The sequence below is a fragment of the Grampus griseus genome (genome assembly GCF_964374135.1).
Source record: "Grampus griseus genome assembly, chromosome: 14".
Lineage (NCBI taxonomy): Eukaryota > Metazoa > Chordata > Mammalia > Artiodactyla > Delphinidae > Grampus > Grampus griseus.
Genome location: NC_139008.1, coordinates 24,577,109 through 24,599,581, shown reverse-complemented (window position 1 = coordinate 24,599,581; position 22,473 = coordinate 24,577,109).

Here is a 22,473-nt window from a genome sequence, read left to right as displayed (position 1 = left end):
CGCTTTAGGGGGAGCGTACGTGTGAGGGTGCGGGTTAGCGTTAGCGTACGGGTTAGGATTACGGGACGAGTGAGTGTCAGGCTTCGGGGAAGTGTTAGGGTTAGGGTTCGGGCTAGGGTTAGGGTTAGGGGACGGGGACGGTTTAGGGTCCAGGTGAGGGTACGACAACGCTTTAGGGGGAGCGTACGTGTGAGGGTGCGGGTTAGCGTTACCGTACGGGTTAGCATTAGACGACGGGTGAGGGTCAGGCTTCGGGGAAGGGTTACCTTTAGCGTTCGAGCTAGGGTTAGGGTTAGGGGACGGGGACGGTTTAGGTTCCAGGTGAGGGTACGACAACGCTTTAGGGGGAGCGTACGTGTGAGGGCGCGGTGTAGCGGTAGCGTACCGGTTAGGATTAGGGGACGGGTGAGGGTCAGGCTTCGGGGAAGGGTTACCGTTAGCGTTCGGGCTAGGGTTAGGGTTAGGGGACGGGGACGGTTTAGGTTCCAGGTGAGGGTACGACAACGCTTTAGGGGGTGCGTACGTGTGAGGGCGTGGGTTAACGTTAGCGTACGGGTTAGGATTAGGGGACGGGTGAGGGTCAGGCTTCGGGGAAGTATTACCGTTAGCTTTCGGGCTAGGGTTAGGGTTAGGGGACGGGGACGGTTTAGGTTCCAGGTGAGGGTACAACAACGCTTTATGGGGAGCGTACGTGTGAGGGCGCGGGTTAGTGTTAGAGTACGGGTTAGCATTAGGGGAAGGGTGAGGGTCAGGCTTCGGGGAAGGGTTAGGGTTAGGCTTCGGGCTAGGGTTAGGGTTAGGGGACGGGGACGGTTTAGGGTCAAGGTGAGGGTACGACAACGCTTTAGGGGGAGCATACGTGTGAGGGTGCGGGTTAGCGTTAGCATACGGGTTAGGATTAGGGGACGCGTGAGGGTCAGGCTTCGGGGAAGGGTTAGGTTTAGGGTTCGGGCTAGGGTTAGGGTTAGTGGACGGGGACGGTTTAGGTTCCAGGTGAGGGTACGACAACGCTTTAGGGGGAGTGTACGTGTGAGGGTGCGGGTTAGCGTTACCGTACGTGTTAGCATTAGACGACGGGTGAGGGTTAGGCTTCAGGGAAGGGTTAGGGTTAGGGTTCCGGCTAGGGTTAGGGTTAGGGGACGGGGACGGTTTAGGGTCCAGGTGAGGGTACGACAATGCTTTAGGGGGAGCGTACGTGTGAGGGCGCGGGTTAGCGTTAGCGTACGGGTTAGGATTAGGGGACCGGTGAAAGTCAGGCTTCGGGGAAGGGTTAGGGTTAGGCTTCGGGCTAGGGTTAGGGTTAGGGGACGGGGACGGTTTAGGGTCCAGGTGAGGGTACGACAACGCTTTAGGGGGACTGTACGTGTGAGGGCGCGGGTTATCGTTACCGTACGGGTTAGCATTAGACGACGGGTGAGGGTCAGGCTTCGGGGAAGGGTTAGGGTTAGGGTTCGGGCTAGGGTTAGGGTTAGGGGACGGGGACGGTTTAGGGTCCAGGTGAGGTTACGACAACAATTTAGGGGGAGCGTAAGTGTGAGGGCGGGGGTTAGCGTTAGCGTACGGGTTAGGATTAGGGGACGGGTGAGGGTCAGGCTTCGGGGAAGGGTTAGGGTTAGGGTTCGGGCTAGGGTTAGGGTTAGGGGACGGGGACGGTTTAGGGTCCAGGTGAGGGTACGACAACGCTTTAGGGGGAGCGTACGTGTGAGGGCGCGGGTTAGCGTTAGCGTACGGTTTAAGATTAGGGGAAGGGTGAGGTTCAGGCTTCGGGGAAGGGTTAGGGTTAGGGTTCGGTCTAGGGTTAGGGTTAGGGGACGGGGACGGTTTAGGGTCCAGGTGAGGGTACGACAACACTTTAGGTGGAGCGTACGTGTGAGGGTGCGGGTTAGCGTTAGCTTACGGGTTAGGATTAGGGGACGGGTGAGGGTCAGTCTTCGGAGAAGTGTTAGGGTTAGGGTTCGGGCTAGGGTTAGGTTTAGGGGACGGGGACGGTTTAGGGTCCAGGTGAGGGTACGACAACGCTTTAGGGGGAGCGTACGTGTGAGGGCGCGGGTTAGCGTTAGCGTAGGGGTTAGGATTAGGGGACGGGTGAGGGTCAGGCTTCGGGGAAGGGTTAGGATTAGGGTTCGGGCTAGGGTTAGGGTTAGGGGACGGGGACGGATTAGGGTCCAGGTGAGGGTATGCCAACGCTTTAGGGGGAGCGTACGTGTGAGGGCGCGGGTTAGCGTTAGCGTACGGTTTAGGATTAGGGGACGGGTGATGGTCAGGCTTCGGGGAAGATTTAGGGTTAGGGTTCGGGATAGGGTTAGGGTTAGGGTACGGGGACGGTTTAGGGTACAGGTGAGGGTACAACAACGCTTTAGGGGGAGCGTACGTGTGAGGGCGCGGGTTAGCGTTAGCGTACGGTTTAGCATTAGGGGAAGGGTGAGGGTCAGGCTTCGGGGAATTGTTAGGGTTAGGCTTCGGGCTAGGGTTAGGGTTAGGGGACGGGGACGGTTTAGGGTCCAGGTGAGGGTACGACAACGCTTTAGGGGGAGCGTACGTGTGAGGGCGTGGGTTAGCGTTAGCGTACGGGTTAGGATTAGGGGACGGGTGAGGGTCAGGCTTCGGGGAAGGGTTACCGTTAGCGTTCGGGCTAGGGTTAGGGTTAGGGGACGGGGACGGTTTAGGGTCCAGGTGAGGGTATGACAACGCTTTAGGGCGAGCGTACGTGTGAGGGCGTGGGTTAGCGTTAGGGTACGGGTTAGGATTAGGGGACGGGTGAGGGTCAGGCTTCGGGGAAGTGTTACCGTTAGCGTTCGGGCTAGGGTTAGGGTTAGGGGACGGGGACGGTTTAGGTTCCAGGTGAGGGTACGACAACGCTTTATGGGGAGCGTACGTGTGAGGGCGCGGGTTAGCGTTAGCGTACGGATTAGCATTAGGGGAAGGGTGAGGGTCAGGCTTCGGGGAAGGGTTAGCGTTAGGGTTCGGGCTAGGGTTAGGGTTAAGGGACGGGGACGGTTTAGGGTCCAGGTGAGGGTACGACAAAGCTTTAGGGGGAGTGTACGTGTGAGGGCGCGGGTTAGCGTTAGCGTACTGGTTAGGATTATGGGACGGTTGAGGGTTAGGCTTCGGGGAAGGGTTAGGGTTAGGGTTCGGGCTAGGGTTAGGGTTAGGGGACGGGGACGGTTTAGGGTCCAGGTGAGGGTACGACAATGCTTTAGGGGGAGCTTTCGTGTGAGGGCGCGGATTAGCGTTAGCGTACGGGTTAGAATTAGGGGACGGGTGAGGGTCAGGCTTTGGGGAAGGGTTACCGTTAGCATTCGGGCTAGGGTTAGGGTTAGGGGACGGGGACGGTTTAGGTTCCAGGTGAGGGTACGACAACGCTTTTGGGGGAGCGTACGTGTGAGGGCGCGAGTTAGAGTTAGCGTACGGTTTAGCATTAGGGGAAGGGTGAGTGTCAGGCTTCGGGGAAGTGTTAGGGTTAGGCTTCAGGCTAGGGTTAGGGTTAGGGGACGGGGACGGTTTAGGGTCCAGGTGAGGGTACGACAACGCTTTAGGGGGAGCGTACGTGTGAGGGCGTGGGTTAGCGTTAGCGTACGGATTAGGATTAGGGGACGGGTGAGGGTCAGGCTTCGGGGAAGGGTTACCGTTAGCATTCGGGCTAGGGTTAGGGTTAGGGGACGGGGACGGTTTAGGTTCCAGGTGAGGGTACGACAACGCTTTAGGGGGAGCGTACGTGTGAGGGCGCGGGTTAGCGTTAGCGTACGGGTTAGCATTAGGGGAAGGGTGAGGGTCAGGCTTCGGGGAAGGGTTAGGGTTAGGCTTCAGGCTAGGGTTAGGATTAGGGGACGGGGACGGTTTAGGGTCAAGGTGAGGGTACGACAACGCTTTAGGGGGACCATACGTGTGAGGGCGCAGGTTAGCTTTAGCGTACGGTTTAGGATTAGGGGCCGGGTGCGGGTCAGGCTTCGGGGAAGGGTTAGGGTTAGGTTTCGGGCTAGGGTTAGGGTTAGGGGACGGGGACGGTTTAGGGTCAAGGTGAGGGTACGACAATGCTTTAGGGGGAGCATACGTGTGAGGGCCCAGGTTAGCGTTAGCGTACGTGTTAGGATTAGGGGACGGGTGAGGGTCAGGCTTCGGGGAAGGGTTAGGGTTAGGGTTCGGGCTAGGGTTAGGGTTAGGGGACGGGGACGGTTTAGGTTCCAGGTGAGGGTACGAGAACGCTTTAGGGGGAGCGTACGTGTGAGGGTGCGGGTTAGCGTTAGCGTACGGGTTAGGATTACGGGACGAGTGAGGGTCAGGCTTCGGGGAAGTGTTAGGGTTAGGGTTCGGGCTAGGGTTAGGGTTAGGGGACGGGGACGGTTTAGGGTCCAGGTGAGGGTACGACAACGCTTTAGGGGGAGCGTACGTGTGAGGGTGCGGGTTAGCGTTACCGTACGGGTTAGCATTAGACGATGGGTGAGGGTTAGGCTTCGGGGAAGGGTTAGGGTTAGGGTTCCGGCTAGGGTTAGGGTTAGGGGACGGGGACGGTTTAGGGTCCAGGTGAGGGTACGACAATGCTTTAGGGGGAGCGTACGTGTGAGGGCGCGGGTTAGCGTTAGCGTACGGGTTAGGATTAGGGGACCTGTGAGGGTCAGGCTTCGGGGAAGGGTTAGGGTTAGGGTTCGGGCTAGGGTTAGGGTTAGGGGATGGGGACGGTTTAGGGTCCAGGTGAGGGTACGACAACGCTTTAGGGGGAGCGTACGTGTTAGGGCGCGGGTTAGCGTTAGCGTACGGTTTACGATTAGGGGACGGGTGAGGTTCAGGCTTCGGGGAAGGGTTAGGGTTAGGGTTCGGGCTAGGGTTAGGGTTAGGGGACGGGGACGGTTTAGGTTCCAGGTGAGGGTACGACAACGCTTTAGGGGGAGCGTACGTGTGAGGGCGCGGGTTAGCGTTAGCGTACGGGTTAGGATTAGGGGACGGGTGAGGGTCAGGCTTCGGGGAAGGGTTAGGGTTAGGGTTCGGGCTAGGGTTACGGTTAGGGGACGGGGACGGTTTAGGGTCCAGGTGAGGGTATGCCAACGCTTTAGGGGGAGCGTACGTGTGAGGGCGCGGGTTAGCGTTAGCGTACGTTTTAGGATTAGGGGACGGGTGAGGGTCAGGCTTCGGGGAAGGGTTAGGGTTAGGTTTCGGGCTAGGGTTAGGGTTAGGGGACGGGGACGGTTTAGGGTACAGGTGAGGGTACGACAACGCTTTAGGGGGAGTGTACGTGTGAGGGCGCGGGTTAGCGTTAGCGTACGGGTTAGGATTAGGGGACGGGTGAGGGTCAGGCTTCGGAGAAGGGGGTTAGGCTTCGGGCTAGGGTTAGGGTTAGGGGACGGGGACGGTTTAGGGTCCAGGTGAGGCTACGAAAACGCTTTAGGGGGAGCGTACGTGTGAGGGCGCGGGTTAGCGTTAGCGTACGGGTTAGAATTAGGGGACGGGTGAGGGTCAGGCTTCGGGGAAGTGTTACCTTTAGCATTCGGGCTAGGGTTAGGGTTAGGGGAAGGGGACGGTTTAGGTTCCAGGTGAGGGTACGACAACGCTTTAGGGGGAGATTACGTGTGAGGGCGCGGGTTAGCGTTAGCGTACGGGTTAGCATTAGGGGAAGGGTGAGGGTCAGGCTTCGGGGAAGGGTTAGGGTTAGGCTTCAGGCTAGGGTTAGGGTTAGGGGACGGGGACGGTTTAGGGTCAAGTTGAGGGTACGACAACGCTATAGGGTGAGCATACGTGTGGGGGCGCGGGTTAGCGTTAGCGTACGGGTTAGGATTAGGGGACGGGTGAGGGTCAGGCTTCGGGGAAGGGTTAGGTTTAGGGTTCGGGCTAGGGTTAGGGTTAGGGGACGGGGATGGTTTAGGTTCCAGGTGAGGGTACGACAACGCTTTAGGGGGAGCGTACGTGTGAGGACGCGGGTTAGGGTTAGCGTGCGGGTTAGGATTACGGGACGGGTGAGTGTCAGGCTTCGGGGAAGTGTTAGGGTTAGGGTTCGATCTAGGGTAAGGGTTAGGGGATGGGGACGGTTTAGGGTCCAGGTGAGGGTACGACAACGCTTTAGGGGGAGCGTACGTGTGAGGGCGCGGGTTAGCGTTAGCGTACGGGTTAGCATTAGGGGAAGGGTGAGGGTCAGGCTTCGGGGAAGGGTTAGGGTTAGGCTTCAGGCTAGGGTTAGGGTTAGGGGACGGGGACGGTTTAGGGTCAAGGTGAGGGTACGACAACGCTTTAGGGGGACGATACGTGTGAGGGCGCGGGTTAGCTTTAGCGTACGGTTTAGGATTAGGGGACGGGTGAGGGTCAGGCTTCGGGGAAGGGTTAGGGTTAGGTTTCGGGCTAGGGTTAGGGTTAGGGGACGGGGACGGTTTAGGGTCAAGGTGAGGGTACGACAATGCTTTAGGGGGAGCATACGTGTGAGGGCCCAGGTTAGCGTTAGCGTACGTGTTAGGATTAGGGGACGGGTGAGGGTCAGGCTTCGGGGAAGGGTTAGGGTTAGGGTTCGGTCTAGGGTTAGGGTTAGGGGACGGGGACGGTTTAGGTTCCAGGTGAGGGTACGAGAACGCTTTAGAGGGAGCGTACGTGTGAGGGTGCGGGTTAGCGTTAGCGTACGGGTTAGGATTACGGGACGAGTGAGGGTCAGGCTTCGGGGAAGTGTTAGGGTTAGGGTTCGGCCTAGGGTTAGGGTTAGGGGACGGGGACGGTTTAGGGTCCAGGTGAGGGTACGACAACGCTTTAGGGGGAGCGTACGTGTGAGGGTGCGGGTTAGCGTTACCGTACGGGTTAGCATTAGACGATGGGTGAGGGTTAGGCTTCGGGGAAGGGTTAGGGTTAGGGTTCCGGCTAGGGTTAGGGTTAGGGGACGGGGACGGTTTAGCGTCCAGGTGAGGGTACGACAATGCTTTAGGGGGAGCGTACGTGTGAGGGCGCGGGTTAGCGTTAGCGTACGGGTTAGGATTAGGGGACCTGTGAGGGTCAGGCTTCGGGGAAGGGTTAGGGTTAGGGTTCGGGCTAGGGTTAGGGTTAGGGGATGGGGACGGTTTAGGGTCCAGGTGAGGGTACGACAACGCTTTAGGGGGAGCGTACGTGTTAGGGCGCGGGTTATTGTTAGCGTACGGTTTACGATTAGGGGACGGGTGAGGTTCAGGCTTCGGGGAAGGGTTAGGGTTAGGGTTCGGGCTAGGGTTAGGGTTAGGGGACGGGGACGGTTTAGGGTCCAGGTGAGGGTACGACAACGGTTTAGGGGGAGCGTACGTGTGAGGGCGCGGGTTAGCGTTAGCGTACGGGTTAGGATTAGGGGACGGGTGAGGGTCAGGCTTCGGAGAAGGGGGTTAGGCTTCGGGCTAGGGTTAGGGTTAGGGGACGGGGACGGTTTAGGGTCCAGGTGAGGCTACGACAACGCTTTAGGGGGAGCGTACTTGTGAGGGCGCGGGTTAGCGTTAGCGTACGGGTTAGAATTAGGGGACGGGTGAGGGTCAGGCTTCGGGGAAGTGTTACCTTTAGCATTCGGGCTAGGGTTAGGGTTAGGGGAAGGGGACGGTTTAGGTTCCAGGTGAGGGTACGACAACGCTTTAGGGGGAGAGTACGTGTGAGGGCGCGGGTTAGCGTTAGCGTACGGGTTAGCATTAGGGGAAGGGTGAGGGTCAGGCTTCGGGGAAGGGTTAGGGTTAGGCTTCGGGCTAGGGTTAGGGTTAGGGGACGGGGACGGTTTAGGGTCAAGGTGAGGGTACGACAATGCTTTAGGGGGAGCATACGTGTGAGGGCCCAGGTTAGCGTTAGCGTACGTGTTAGGTTTAGGGGACGGGTGAGGGTCAGGCTTCGGGGAAGGGTTAGGGTTAGGGTTCGGTCTAGGGTTAGGGTTAGGGGACGGGGACGGTTTAGGTTCCAGGTGAGGGTACGAGAACGCTTTAGAGGGAGCGTACGTGTGAGGGTGCGGGTTAGCGTTAGCGTACGGGTTAGGATTACGGGACGAGTGAGGGTCAGGCTTCGGGGAAGTGTTAGGGTTAGGGTTCGGCCTAGGGTTAGGGTTAGGGGACGGGGACGGTTTAGGGTCCAGGTGAGGGTACGACAACGCTTTAGGGGGAGCGTACGTGTGAGGGTGCGGGTTAGCGTTACCGTACGGGTTAGCATTAGACGATGGGTGAGGGTTAGGCTTCGGGGAAGGGTTAGGGTTAGGGTTCCGGCTAGGGTTAGGGTTAGGGGACGGGGACGGTTTAGGGTCCAGGTGAGGGTACGACAATGCTTTAGGGGGAGCGTACGTGTGAGGGCGCGGGTTAGCGTTAGCGTACGGGTTAGGATTAGGGGACCTGTGAGGGTCAGGCTTCGGGGAAGGGTTAGGGTTAGGGTTCGGGCTAGGGTTAGGGTTAGGGGATGGGGACGGTTTAGGGTCCAGGTGAGGGTACGACAACGCTTTAGGGGGAGCGTACGTGTTAGGGCGCGGGTTATTGTTAGCGTACGGTTTACGATTAGGGGACGGGTGAGGTTCAGGCTTCGGGGAAGGGTTAGGGTTAGGGTTCGGGCTAGGGTTAGGGTTAGGGGACGGGGACGGTTTAGGGTCCAGGTGAGGGTACGACAACGGTTTAGGGGGAGCGTACGTGTGAGGGCGCGGGTTAGCGTTAGCGTACGGGTTAGGATTAGGGGACGGGTGAGGGTCAGGCTTCGGAGAAGGGGGTTAGGCTTCGGGCTAGGGTTAGGGTTAGGGGACGGGGACGGTTTAGGGTCCAGGTGAGGCTACGACAACGCTTTAGGGGGAGCGTACTTGTGAGGGCGCGGGTTAGCGTTAGCGTACGGGTTAGAATTAGGGGACGGGTGAGGGTCAGGCTTCGGGGAAGGGTTAGGGTTAGGCTTCGGGCTAGGGTTAGGGTTAGGGGACGGGGACGGTTTAGGGTCAAGTTGAGGGTACGACAACGCTATAGGGTGAGCATACGTGTGGGGGCGCGGGTTAGCGTTAGCGTACGGGTTAGGATTAGGGGACAGGTGAGGGTCAGGCTTCGGGGAAGGGTTAGGTTTAGGGTTCGGGCTAGGGTTAGGGTTAGGGGACGGGGATGGTTTAGGTTCCAGGTGAGGGTACGACAACGCTTTAGGGGGAGCGTACGTGTGAGGACGCGGGTTAGGGTTAGCGTGCGGGTTAGGATTACGGGACGGGTGAGTGTCAGGCTTCGGGGAAGTGTTAGGGTTAGGGTTCGATCTAGGGTAAGGGTTAGGGGATGGGGACGGTTTAGGGTCCAGGTGAGGGTACGAAAACGCTTTAGGGGGAGCGTACGTGTGAGGGCGCGTGTTAGCGTTAGCGTACGGGTTAGGATTAGGGGACGGGTGAGGGTCAGGCTTCGGGGAAGGGTTATGGTTAGGGTTCGGGCTAGGGTTAGGGTTAGGGGACGGGGACGGTTTAGGGTCCAGGTGAGGGTGTGCGAAAGCTTTAGGGGGAGCGTACGTGTGAGGGCGCGGGTTAGCGTTAGCGTACGGTTTAGGATTAGGGGACGGGTGATGGTCAGGCTTCGCGGAAGAGTTAGGGTTAGGGTTCGGGCTAGAGATAGGGTTAGGGGACGGGGACGGTTTAGGGTCCAGGTGAGGGTACGACAAAGCTTTAGGGGGAGTGTACGTGTGAGGGCGCGGGTTAGCGTTAGCGTACTGGTTAGGATTAGGGGACGGTTGAGGGTCAGGCTTCGGGGAAGGGTTAGGGTTAGGGTTCGGGCTAGGGTTAGGGTTAGGGGACGGGGACGGTTTAGGGTCCAGGTGAGGGTACGACAATGCTTTAGGGGGAGCTTTCGTGTGAGGGCGCGGATTAGCGTTAGCGTACGGGTTAGAATTAGGGGACGGGTGAGGGTCAGGCTTTGGGGAAGGGTTACCGTTAGCATTCGGGCTAGGGTTAGGGTTAGGGGACGGGGACGGTTTAGGTTCCAGGTGAGGGTACGACAACGCTTTTCGGGGAGCGTACGTGTGAGGGCGCGAGTTAGAGTTAGCGTACGGTTTAGCATTAGGGGAAGTGTGAGTGTCAGGCTTCGGGGAAGTGTTAGGGTTAGGCTTCAGGCTAGGGTTAGGGTTAGGGGACGGGGACGGTTTAGGGTCCAGGTGAGGGTACGACAACGCTTTAGGGGGAGCGTACGTGTGAGGGCGTGGGTTAGCGTTAGCGTACGGATTAGGATTAGGGGACGGGTGAGGGTCAGGCTTCGGGGAAGGGTTACCGTTAGCATTCGGGCTAGGGTTAGGGTTAGGGGACGGGGACGGTTTAGGTTCTAGGTCAGGGTACGACAACGCTTTAGGGGGAGCGTACGTGTGAGGGCGCGGGTTAGCGTTAGCGTACGGGTTAGCATTAGGGGAAGGGTGAGGGTCAGGCTTCGGGGAAGGGTTAGGGTTAGGCTTCAGGCTAGGGTTAGGGTTAGGGGACGGGGACGGTTTAGGGTCAAGGTGAGGGTACGACAACGCTTTAGGGGGAGCATACGTGTGAGGGCGCGGGTTAGCTTTAGCGTGCGGTTTAGGATTAGGGGACGGGTGAGGGTCAGGCTTCGGGGAAGGGTTAGGGTCAGGTTTCGGGCTAGGGTTAGGGTTAGGGGACGGGGACGGTTTAGGGTCAAGGTGAGGGTACGACAATGCTTTAGGGGGAGCATACGTGTGAGGGCCCAGGTTAGCGTTAGCGTACGTGTTAGGATTAGGGGACGGGTGAGGGTCAGGCTTCGGGGAAGGGTTAGGGTTAGGGTTCGGGCTAGGGTTAGGGTTAGGGGACGGGGACGGTTTAGGTTCCAGGTGAGGGTACGAGAACGCTTTAGGGGGAGCGTACGTGTGAGGGTGCGGGTTAGCGTTAGCGTACGGGTTAGGATTACGGGACGAGTGAGGGTCAGGCTTCGGGGAAGTGTTAGGGTTAGGGTTCGGGCTAGGGTTAGGGTTAGGGGACGGGGACGGTTTAGGGTCCAGGTGAGGGTACGACAACGCTTTAGGGGGAGCGTACGTGTGAGGGTGCGGGTTAGCGTTACCGTACGGGTTAGCATTAGACGACGGGTGAGGGTTAGGCTTCGGGGAAGGGTTAGGGTTAGGGTTCCGGCTAGGGTTAGGGTTAGGGGACGGGGACGGTTTAGGGTCCAGGTGAGGGTACGACAATGCTTTAGGGGGAGCGTACGTGTGAGGGCGCGGGTTAGCGTTAGCGTACGGGTTAGGATTAGGGGACCTGTGAGGGTCAGGCTTCGGGGAAGGGTTAGGGTTAGGGTTCGGGCTAGGGTTAGGGTTAGGGGATGGGGACGGTTTAGGGTCCAGGTGAGGGTACGACAACGCTTTAGGGGGATCGTACATGTTAGGGCGCGGGTTAGCGTTAGCGTACGGTTTACGATTAGGGGACGGGTGAGGTTCAGGCTTCGGGGAAGGGTTAGGGTTAGGGTTCGGGCTAGGGTTAGGGTTAGGGGACGGGGACGGTTTAGGGTCCAGGTGAGGGTACGACAACGCTTTAGGGGGAGCGTACGTATGAGGGCGCGGGTTAGCGTTAGCGTACGGGTTAGGATTAGGGGACGGGTGAGGGTCAGGCTTCGGGGAAGCGTTAGGGTTAGGGTTCGGGCTAGGGTTAGGGTTAGGGGACGGGGACGGTTTAGGGTCCAGGTGAGGGTACGACAACGCTTTAGGGGGAGCGTACGTGTGAGGGCGTGGGTTAGCGTTAGCGTAGGGGTTAGGATTAGGGGACGGGTGAGGGTCAGGCTTCGGGGAAGGGTTAGGATTAGGGTTCGGGCTAGGGTTAGGGTTAGGGGACGGGGACGGATTAGGGTCCAGGTGAAGGTATGGCAACGCTTTAGGGGGAGCGTACGTGTGAGGGCGCGGGTTAGCGTTAGCGTACGGTTTAGGATTAGGGGACGGGTGATGGTCAGGCTTCGGGGAAGATTTAGGGTTAGGGTTCGGGCTAGGGTTAGGGTTAGGGTACGGGGACGGTTTAGGGTACAGGTGAGGGTTCGACAACGCTTTAGGGGGAGTGTACGTGTGAGGGCGCGGGTTAGCGTTAGCGTACGGTTTAGCATTAGGGGAAGGGTGAGGGTCAGGCTTCGGGGAACTGTTAGGGTTAGGCTTCGGGCTAGGGTTAGGGTTAGGGGACGGGGACGGTTTAGTGTCCAGGTGAGGGTACGACAACGCTTTAGGGGGAGCGTACGTGTGAGAGCGTGGGTGAGTGTTAGCGTACGGGTTAGGATTAGGGGACGGGTGAGGGTCAGGCTTCGGGGAAGGGTTACCGTTAGCGTTCGGGCTAGGGTTAGGGTTAGGGGACGGGGACGGTTTAGGGTCCAGGTGAGGGTACGACAACGCTTTAGGGGGAGCGTACGTGTGAGGGCGTGGGTTAGCGTTAGCGTACGGGTTAGGATTAGGGGACGGGTGAGGGTCAGGCTTCGGGGAAGGGTTAGGGTTAGGGTTCGGGCTAGGGTTCGGGTTAGGGGACGGGGACGGTTTAGGGTCCAGGTGAGGGTACGACAACACTTTAGGGGGAGCGTACGTGTAAGGGCGCGGGTTAGCGTTAGCGTACGGTTTATGATTAGGGGACGGGTGAGGGTCAGGCTTCTGGGAAGGGTTAGGGTTAGGGTTCGGGCTAGGGTTAGGGTTAGGGGACGGGGACGGTTTAGGTTCCAGGTGAGGGTACGACAACGCTTTAGGGGGAGCGTACGTGTGAGGGCGCGGGTTAGCGTTAGCGTACGGGTTAGGATTACGGGACGAGTGAGGGTCAGGCTTCGGGGAAGTGTTAGGGTTAGGGTTCGGGCTAGGGTTAGGGTTAGGGGACGGGGACGGTTTAGGGTCCAGGTGAGGGTACGACAACACTTTAGGGGGAGCGTACGTGTGAGGGTGCGGGTTAGCGTTACCGTACGGGTTAGCATTAGACGACGGGTGAGGGTTAGGCTTCGGGGAAGGGTTAGGGTTAGGGTTCCGGCTAGGGTTAGGGTTAGGGGACGGGGACGGTTTAGGGTCCAGGTGAGGGTACGACAACGCTTTAGGGGGAGCGTACGTGTGAGGGCGTGGGTTAGCGTTAGCGTAGGGGTTAGGATTAGGGGACGGGTGAGGGTCAGGCTTCGGGGAAGGGTTAGGATTAGGGTTCGGGCTAGGGTTAGGGTTAGGGGACGGGGACGGATTAGGGTCCAGGTGAAGGTATGGCAACGCTTTAGGGGGAGCGTACCTGTGAGGGCGCGGCTTAGCGTTAGCGTACGGGTTAGGATTGGGGACGGCTGAGGGTCAGGCTTCGGGGAAGTGTTAGGGTTAGGGTTCGGGCTAGGGTTAGGGTTAGGGGACGGGAACGGTTTAGGTTCCAGGTGAGGGTACGACAACGCTTTAGGGGGAGCTTACGTGTGAGGGCGTGGGTTAGCGTTAACGTACGGGTTAGGATTAGGGGACGGGTGAGGGTCAGGCCTCGGAGAAGGGTTAGGGTTAGGGTTCGGGCTAGGGTTAGGGTTAGGGGACGGGGACGGTTTAGGGACCAGGTGAGGGGACGACAACGCTTTAGGGGGAGCGTACGTGTGAGGGCGCAGGTTAGCGGTAGCGTACCGGTTAGGATTAGGGGACGGGTGAGGGTCAGGCTTCGGGGAAGGGTTAGGGTTCGGGCTAGGGTTAGGGTTAGGGGACGGGGACGGTTTAGGGTCCAGGTGAGGGTACGACAATGCTTTATGGGGAGCGTACGTGTGAGGGCGCGGATTAGCGTTAGCGTACGGGTTAGAATTAGGGGACAGGTGAGGGTCAGGCTTCGGGGAAGTGTTAGGGTTAGGGTTCGGGCTAGGGTTAGGATTAGGGGACGGGGACGGTTTAGGGTCCAGGTGAGGGTACGACAACGCTTTTGGGGGAGCGTACGTGTGAGGCCGCGGGTTAGCGTTAGCGTACGGTTTAGCATTAGGGGAAGGGTGAGGGTCAGGCTTCGGGGAAGTGTTAGGGTTAGGCTTCAGGCTAGGGTTAGGGTTAGGGGACGGGGACGGTTTAGGGTCCAGGTGAGGGTACGACAACGCTTTAGGGGGAGCGTACGTGTGAGGGCGTGGGTTAGCGTTAGCGTACGGGTTAGGATTAGGGGACGGGTGAGGGTCAGGCTTCGGGGAAGTGTTACCGTTAGCGTTCGGGCTAGGGTTAGGGTTAGGGGACGGGGACGGTTTAGGTTCCAGGTGAGGGTACAACAACGCTTTATGGGGAGCGTACGTGTGAGGGCGCGGGTTAGCGTTACCATACGGGTTAGCATTAGGGGAAGGGTGAGGGTCAGGCTTCGGGGAAGGGTTAGGGTTAGGCTTCGGGCTAGGGTTAGGGTTAGGGGACGGGGACGGTTTAGGGTCAAGTTGAGGGTACGACAACGCTTTAGGGTGAGCATACGTGTGGGGGCGCGGGTTAGCGTTAGCGTACGGGTTAGGATTAGGGGACGGGTGAGGGTCAGGCTTCGGGGAAGGGTTAGGTTTAGGGTTCGGGCTAGGGTTAGGGTTAGGGGACGGGGACGGTTTAGGTTCCAGGTGAGGGTACGACAACGCTTTAGGGGGAGCGGACGTGTCAGGACGAGGGTTAGGGTTAGCGTGCGGGTTAGGATTACAGGACGGGTGAGCGTCAGGCTTCGGGGAAGTGTTAGGGTTAGGGTTCGATCTAGGGTTAGGGTTAGGGGATGGGGACGGTTTAGGGTCCAGCTGAGGGTACGAAAACGCTTTAGGGGGAGCGTACGTGTGAGGGCGCGGGTTAGCGTTAGCGTACGGTTTAGGATTAGGGGACGGGTGAGGGTCAGGCTTCGCGGAAGAGTTAGGGTTAGGGTTCGGGCTAGAGTTAGGGTTAGGGGACGGGGACGGTTTAGGGTACAGGTGAGGGTACGACAACGCTTTAGGGGGAGCGTACCTGTGAGGGCGCGGCTTAGCGTTAGCGTACGGGTTAGGATTAGGGGACGGGTGAGGGTCAGGCTTCGGGGAAGTGTTAGGGTTAGGGTTCGGGCTAGGGTTAGGGTTAGGGGACGGGGACGGTTTCGGTTCCAGGTGAGGGTACGACAACGCTTTAGGGGGAGCGTACGTGTGAGGGCGCGGGTTAGCGTTAGCGTACGGGTTAGCATTAGGGGAAGTGTGAGGGTCAGGCTTCGGGGAAGGGTTAGGGTTAGGCTTCGGGCTAGGGTTAGGGTTAGGGGACGGGGACGGTTTAGGGTCAAGGTGAGGGTACGACAACGATTTAGGGGGAGCGTACGTGTGAGGGCGCGGGTTAGCGTTAACGTACGGGTTAGGATTAGGGGACGGGTGAGGGTCACGCTTCGGGGAAGGGTTAGGGTTAGGGTTCGGGCTAGGGTTAGGGTTAGGGGACGGGGACGGTTTAGGGTCCAGGTGAGGGTACGACAATGCTTTAGGGGGAGCGTACGTGTGAGGGCGCGGATTAGCGTTAGCGTACGGGTTAGAATTAGGGGACGGGTGAGGTCAGGCTTCGGGGAAGGGTTACCGTTAGCATTCGGGCTAGGGTTAGGGTTAGGGGACGGGGACGGTTTAGGTTCCAGGTGAGGGTACGACAACGCTTTTGGGGGAGCGTACGTGTGAGGGCGCGGGTTAGCGTTAGCCTACGGTTTAGCATTAGGGGAAGGGTGAGGGTCAGGCTTCGGGGAAGTGTTAGGGTTAGGCTTCAGGCTACGGTTAGGGTTAGGAGACGGGGACGGTTAAGGGTCCAGGTGAGGGTACGACAACGCTTTAGGGGGAGCGTACGTGTGAGGGTGTGGGTTAGCGTTAGCGTACGGGTTAGGATTAGGGGACGGGTGAGGGTCAGGCTTCGGGGAAGGGTTACCGTTAGCGTTCGGGCTAGGGTTAGGGTTAGGGGACGGGGACGGTTTAGGTTCCAGGTGAGGGTACGACAACGCTTTAGGGGGAGCGTACGTGTGAGGGCGTGGGTTAGCGTTAGCGTACGGGTTAGGATTAGGGGACGGGTGAGGGTCAGGCTTCGGGGAAGTGTTACCGTTAGCGTTCGGGCTAGGGTTAGGGTTAGGGGACGGGGACGGTTTAGGTTCCAGGTGAGGGTACGAAAACGCTTTAGGGGGAGCGTACGTGTGAGGGTGCGGGTTAGCGTTACCGTACGGGTTAGCATTAGACGACGGGTGAGGGTTAGGCTTTGGGGTAGGGTTAGGGTTAGGGTTCCGGCTAGGGTTAGGGTTAGGGGACGGGGACGGTTTAGGGTCCAGGTGAGTGTACGACAATGCTTTAGGGGGAACGTATGTGTGAGGGCGCGGGTTAGCGTTAGCGTACGGGTTAGGATTAGGGGACCGGTGAAGGTCAGGCTTCGGGGAAGGGTTAGGGTTAGGGTTCGGGCTAGGGTTAGGTTTAGGGGACGGGGACGGTTTAGTGTCCAGGTGAGGGTACGACAACGCTTTAGGGGGACTGTACGTGTGAGGGCGCGGGTTATCGTTACCGTACGGGTTAGCATTAGACGACGGGTGAGGGTCAGGCTTCGGGGAAGGGTTAGGGTTAGGGTTCGGGCTAGGGTTAGGGTTAGGGGACGGGGACGGTTTAGGGTCAAGGTGAGGGTACGACAACAATTTAGGGGGAGCGTAAGTGTGAGGGCGGGGGTTAGCGTTAGCGTACGCTTTACGATTAGGGGACGGGTGAGGTTCAGGCTTCGGGGAAGGGTTAGGGTTAGGGTTCGGGCTATGGTTAGGGTTAGGGGACGGGGACGGTTTAGGGTCCAGGTGAGGGTACGACAACACTTTAGGGGGAGCGTACGTGTGAGGGCGCGGGTTAGCGTTAGCGTACGGTTTAGGATTAGGGGACGGGTTAGGGTCAGGCTTCGGGGAAGGGTTAGGGTTAGGGTTCGGGCTAGGGTTAGGGTTAGGGGACGGGGACGGTTTAGGGTCCAGGTGAGGGTACGCCAACGCTTTACGGGGAGCGTACGTGTGAGAGCGCGGGTTAGCGTTAGCGTACGGTTTAGGATTAGGGGACGGGTGAGGGTCAGGCTTCGGGGAAGGGTTAGGGTTAGGGTTCGGGCTAGGGTTAGGGTTAGGGGACAGGGACGGTTTAGGGTACAGGTGAGGGTACGACAACGCTTTAGGGGGAGCGTACGTGTGAGGGCGCGGGTTAGCGTTAGCATACGGGTAAGGATTAGGGGACGGGTGAGGGTCAGGCTTCGGGGAAGGGTTACCGTTAGCGTTCGGGCTAGGGTTAGGGTTAGGGGACGGGGACGGTTTAGGTTCCAGGTGATGGTACGACAACGCTTTAGGGGGAGCGTACGTGTGAGGGCGCGGGTTAGCGTTAGCGTACGGGTTAGCATTAGGGGAAGGGTGAGTGTCAGGCTTCGGGGAAGGGTTAGGGTTAGGCTTCGGGCTAGGGTTAGGGGACGGGGACGGGGATGGTTTAGGGTCAAGGTGAGGGTACGACAACGCTTTAGGGGGAGCATACGTGTGAGGGCGCGGGTTAGCGTTAGCGTACGGGTTAGGATTAGGGAACGGGTGAGGGTCAGGCTTCGGGGAAGGGTTAGGGTTAGGGTTCGGGCTAGGGTTAGGGTTAGGGGATGGGGACGGTTTAGGTTCCAGGTGAGGGTACGACAACGCTTTAGGGAAAGTGTACGTGTGAGGGCGCGGGTTAGCGTTAGCGTACGGGTTAGGATTAGGGGACGGTGAGGGTCAGGCTTCGGGGAAGGGTTAGGGTTAGGCTTCGGGCTAGGGTTAGGGTTAGGGGACGGGGAAGGTTTAGGGTCCAGGTGAGGGTACGACAACGATTTAGGGGGAGCGTACATGTGAGGGCGTGGGTTAGCGTTAGCGTACGGGTTAGGATTAGGTGACGGGTGGGGGTCAGGCTTCGGGGAAGTGTTAGTGTTAGGCTTCGGGCTAGGGTTAGGGTTAGGGGACGGGGACGGTTTAGGGTTCAGGTGAGGGTACGACAACGCTTTAGGGGGAGCGTACGTGTGTGGGCGCGGGTTAGCGGTAGCGTACGGGTTAGGATTAGGGGACGGGTGAGGGTCAGGCTTCGCGTAAGGGTTACCGTTAGCGTTCGGGCTAGGGTTAGGGTTAGGGGACGGGAACGGTTTAGGTTCCAGGTGAGGGTATGACAACGCTTTAGGGGGAGCGTACGTGTGAGGGCGTGGGTTAGCGTTAGCGTACAGGTTAGCATTAGGGGAAGGATGAGGGTCAGGCTTCGGGGAAGGGTTAGTGTTAGGCTTCGGGCTAGGGTTAGGGTTAGGGGACGGGGACGGTTTAGGGTCAAGGTGAGGGTACGACAACGCTTTAGGGGAAGTGTACGTGTGAGGGCGCGGGTTAGCGTTAGCATACGGGTTAGGATTAGGGGACGGGTGAGGGTCAGGCTTCGGGGAAGGGTAAGGTTTAGGCTTCGGGCTAGGGTTAGGGTTAGGAGACGGGGACGGTTTAGGTTCCAAGTGAGGGTACGAAAACGCTTCAGGGGGAGCGTACGTGTGAGGGCGCAGGTTAGCGTTAGCGTACGGGTTAGGATTAGGGGACGGGTGAGGGTCAGGCTTCGGGGAAGGGTTAGGGTTAGGGTTCGGGCTAGGGTTCGGGTTAGGGGACGGGGACGGTTTAGGGTCCAGGTGAGGGTACGACAACACTTTAGGGGGAGCGTACGTGTAAGGGCGCGGGTTAGCGTTAGCGTACGGTTTATGATTAGGGGACGGGTGAGGGTCAGGCTTCGGGGAAGGGTTAGGGTTAGGGTTCGGGCTAGGGTTAGGGTTAGGGGACGGGGACGGTTTAGGTTCCAGGTGAGGGTACGACAACGCTTTAGGGGGAGCGTACGTGTGAGGGCGCGGGTTAGCGTTAGCGTACGGGTTAGGATTACGGGACGAGTGAGGGTCAGGCTTCGGGGAAGTGTTAGGGTTAGGGTTCGGGCTAGGGTTAGGGTTAGGGGACGGGGACGGTTTAGGGTCCAGGTGAGGGTACGACAACGCTTTAGGGGGAGCGTACGTGTGAGGGTGCGGGTTAGCGTTACCGTACGGGTTAGCATTAGACGACGGGTGAGGGTTAGGCTTCGGGGAAGGGTTAGGGTTAGGGTTCCGGCTAGGGTTAGGGTTAGGGGACGGGGACGGTTTAGGGTCCAGGTGAGGGTACGACAACGCTTTAGGGGGAGCGTACGTGTGAGGACGCGGGTTAGGGTTAGCGTGCGGGTTAGGATTACGGGACGGGTGAGGGTCAGGCTTCGGGGAAGTGTTAGGGTTAGGGTTCGATCTAGGGTTAGGGTTAGGGGATGGGGACGGTTTAGGGTCCAGGTGAGGGTACGACAACACTTTAGGTGGAGCGTACGTGTGAGGGTGCGGGTTAGCGTTAGCTTACGGGTTAGGATTAGGGGACGGGTGAGGGTCAGTCTTCGGAGAAGTGTTAGGGTTAGGGTTCGGGCTAGGGTTAGGGGACGGGGACGGGGACGGTTTAGGGTCCAGGTGAGGGTACGACAACGCTTTAGGGGGAGCGTACGTGTGAGGGCGTGGGTTAGCGTTAGCGTAGGGGTTAGGATTAGGGGACGGGTGAGGGTCAGGCTTCGGGGAAGGGTTAGGATTAGGGTTCGGGCTAGGGTTAGGGTTAGGGGACGGGGACGGATTAGGGTCCAGGTGAAGGTATGGCAACGCTTTAGGGGGAGCGTACGTGTGAGGGCGCGGGTTAGCGTTAGCGTACGGTTTAGGATTAGGGGACGGGTGATGGTCAGGCTTCGGGGAAGATTTAGGGTTAGGGTTCGGGCTAGGGTTAGGGTTAGGGTACGGGGACGGTTTAGGGTACAGGTGAGGGTTCGACAACGCTTTAGGGGGAGTGTACGTGTGAGGGCGCGGGTTAGCGTTAGCGTACGGTTTAGCATTAGGGGAAGGGTGAGGGTCAGGCTTCGGGGAACTGTTAGGGTTAGGCTTCGGGCTAGGGTTAGGGTTAGGGGACGGGGACGGTTTAGTGTCCAGGTGAGGGTACGACAACGCTTTAGGGGGAGCGTACGTGTGAGAGCGTGGGTGAGTGTTAGCGTACGGGTTAGGATTAGGGGACGGGTGAGGGTCAGGCTTCGGGGAAGGGTTACCGTTAGCGTTCGGGCTAGGGTTAGGGTTAGGGGACGGGGACGGTTTAGGGTCCAGGTGAGGGTACGACAACGCTTTAGGGGGAGCGTACGTGTGAGGGCGTGGGTTAGCGTTAGCGTACGGGTTAGGATTAGGGGACGGGTGAGGGTCAGGCTTCGGGGAAGGGTTAGGGTTAGGGTTCGGGCTAGGGTTCGGGTTAGGGGACGGGGACGGTTTAGGGTCCAGGTGAGGGTACGACAACACTTTAGGGGGAGCGTACGTGTAAGGGCGCGGGTTAGCGTTAGCGTACGGTTTATGATTAGGGGACGGGTGAGGGTCAGGCTTCTGGGAAGGGTTAGGGTTAGGGTTCGGGCTAGGGTTAGGGTTAGGGGACGGGGACGGTTTAGGTTCCAGGTGAGGGTACGACAACGCTTTAGGGGGAGCGTACGTGTGAGGGCGCGGGTTAGCGTTAGCGTACGGGTTAGGATTACGGGACGAGTGAGGGTCAGGCTTCGGGGAAGTGTTAGGGTTAGGGTTCGGGCTAGGGTTAGGGTTAGGGGACGGGGACGGTTTAGGGTCCAGGTGAGGGTACGACAACGCTTTAGGGGGAGCGTACGTGTGAGGGTGCGGGTTAGCGTTACCGTACGGGTTAGCATTAGACGACGGGTGAGGGTTAGGCTTCGGGGAAGGGTTAGGGTTAGGGTTCCGGCTAGCGTTAGGGTTAGGGGACGGGGACGGTTTAGGGTCCAGGTGAGGGTACGACAACGCTTTAGGGGGAGCGTACGTGTGAGGACGCGGGTTAGGGTTAGCGTGCGGGTTAGGATTACGGGACGGGTGAGGGTCAGGCTTCGGGGAAGTGTTAGGGTTAGGGTTCGATCTAGGGTTAGGGTTAGGGGACGGGGACGGTTTAGGGTCAAGGTGAGGGTACGACAACAATTTAGGGGGAGCGTAAGTGTGAGGGCGGGGGTTAGCGTTAGCGTACGCTTTACGATTAGGGGACGGGTGAGGTTCAGGCTTCGGGGAAGGGTTAGGGTTAGGGTTCGGGCTATGGTTAGGGTTAGGGGACGGGGACGGTTTAGGGTCCAGGTGAGGGTACGACAACACTTTAGGGGGAGCGTACGTGTGAGGGCGCGGGTTAGCGTTAGCGTACGGTTTAGGATTAGGGGACGGGTTAGGGTCAGGCTTCGGGGAAGGGTTAGGGTTAGGGTTCGGGCTAGGGTTAGGGTTAGGGGACGGGGACGGTTTAGGGTCCAGGTGAGGGTACGCCAACGCTTTACGGGGAGCGTACGTGTGAGAGCGCGGGTTAGCGTTAGCGTACGGTTTAGGATTAGGGGACGGGTGAGGGTCAGGCTTCGGGGAAGGGTTAGGGTTAGGGTTCGGGCTAGGGTTAGGGTTAGGGGACAGGGACGGTTTAGGGTACAGGTGAGGGTACGACAACGCTTTAGGGGGAGCGTACGTGTGAGGGCGCGGGTTAGCGTTAGCATACGGGTAAGGATTAGGGGACGGGTGAGGGTCAGGCTTCGGGGAAGGGTTACCGTTAGCGTTCGGGCTAGGGTTAGGGTTAGGGGACGGGGACGGTTTAGGTTCCAGGTGATGGTACGACAACGCTTTAGGGGGAGCGTACGTGTGAGGGCGCGGGTTAGCGTTAGCGTACGGGTTAGCATTAGGGGAAGGGTGAGTGTCAGGCTTCGGGGAAGGGTTAGGGTTAGGCTTCGGGCTAGGGTTAGGGGACGGGGACGGGGATGGTTTAGGGTCAAGGTGAGGGTACGACAACGCTTTAGGGGGAGCATACGTGTGAGGGCGCGGGTTAGCGTTAGCGTACGGGTTAGGATTAGGGAACGGGTGAGGGTCAGGCTTCGGGGAAGGGTTAGGGTTAGGGTTCGGGCTAGGGTTAGGGTTAGGGGATGGGGACGGTTTAGGTTCCAGGTGAGGGTACGACAACGCTTTAGGGAAAGTGTACGTGTGAGGGCGCGGGTTAGCGTTAGCGTACGGGTTAGGATTAGGGGACGGTGAGGGTCAGGCTTCGGGGAAGGGTTAGGGTTAGGCTTCGGGCTAGGGTTAGGGTTAGGGGACGGGGAAGGTTTAGGGTCCAGGTGAGGGTACGACAACGATTTAGGGGGAGCGTACATGTGAGGGCGTGGGTTAGTGTTAGCGTACGGGTTAGGATTAGGTGACGGGTGAGGGTCAGGCTTCGGGGAAGTGTTAGTGTTAGGCTTCGGGCTAGGGTTAGGGTTAGGGGACGGGGACGGTTTAGGGTTCAGGTGAGGGTACGACAACGCTTTAGGGGGAGCGTACGTGTGTGGGCGCGGGTTAGCGGTAGCGTACGGGTTAGGATTAGGGGACGGGTGAGGGTCAGGCTTCGCGTAAGGGTTACCGTTAGCGTTCGGGCTAGGGTTAGGGTTAGGGGACGGGAACGGTTTAGGTTCCAGGTGAGGGTATGACAACGCTTTAGGGGGAGCGTACGTGTGAGGGCGTGGGTTAGCGTTAGCGTACAGGTTAGCATTAGGGGAAGGATGAGGGTCAGGCTTCGGGGAAGGGTTAGTGTTAGGCTTCGGGCTAGGGTTAGGGTTAGGGGACGGGGACGGTTTAGGGTCA